The sequence below is a fragment of the Nanorana parkeri genome, unplaced genomic scaffold, assembly GCF_000935625.1.
Source record: "Nanorana parkeri isolate BGI_ZX_2015 unplaced genomic scaffold, ASM93562v1 scaffold310, whole genome shotgun sequence".
NCBI lineage: Eukaryota > Metazoa > Chordata > Amphibia > Anura > Dicroglossidae > Nanorana > Nanorana parkeri.
In genome coordinates, this window is record NW_017306578.1 from 221,182 (window position 1) to 221,996 (window position 815).

At 34.0% G+C, this 815-nt stretch overlaps 1 protein-coding gene across 3 annotated transcripts in view; it reads left to right on the forward strand.

Annotated features, from left to right (window-relative positions):
* Window positions 1-815, forward strand: part of LOC108788182 (putative nuclease HARBI1) — a 22,966-nt gene that overhangs the window by 481 nt on the left and 21,670 nt on the right. The gene's annotated exons all lie outside the window — the stretch shown is intronic.

The following is an 815-nucleotide window of genomic DNA, read 5'->3' on the forward strand; positions in this document are numbered from 1 at the left end:
GGACTGTTCGCGGCATGGCAGGACGGGGCGGTAAGGGGGGGGGGGGAGGTGAGAGTATTAAAAATGGCCCGGTAGGTATCTTTTTATTTTCTAGTGTTATTCTTTAACTAGTACTTGCTGCATGTTATGCAACCCATACACATTGTTGCATGATCTGAATTATTTTGTAACAAATGTATCATATTTATTGCTATTATTATCCTTTAAAAAAGGATAATGTAACACAGCACTGTAGATTCATTAAGGGGTGCTAATAACCTATGACAGCGTGATCTTTACCTCAATTAAACGACTGAGGCTGATAAACATCAAAAGGTGCAATTTGGGGGGGGAAAAAAGCTAGAAAAATGATTGTGCTTACATTAGTGATTTAAGTGATTTATTTTTAGTATCAAGTGAGTGGCCCGTTATTGACTGAATACTTGTATATCACACTGTTGGAATTTTGCTTGGTATGCACTAACCATGCATTATCTGAATGTGTAATCATTCCTGATGGTAGGAGTAAAAGTTTTCTTATATTGCTTGATGATCATTCGCCTTAAATTTCCTTTTTTTTACTAAGTTTCATTCATTAGCTCCATACATGGCATGTCAAATATTTGTTTAATGTAATCATTAATATGGGAGTTTAAAGATGACAGCGTAGGACATACGAAGACTGGGTGGGCTGTCACGTTTAATAGTTTGCAGCTAATTATCGTTTATTAAATGCACTGTAATAAATGCATGTCTGATTTTATTTTTGGCTTTTCATGTGTTTGTATGTGATTATATTTATATATATATATATATATATATATATATAATCTCTA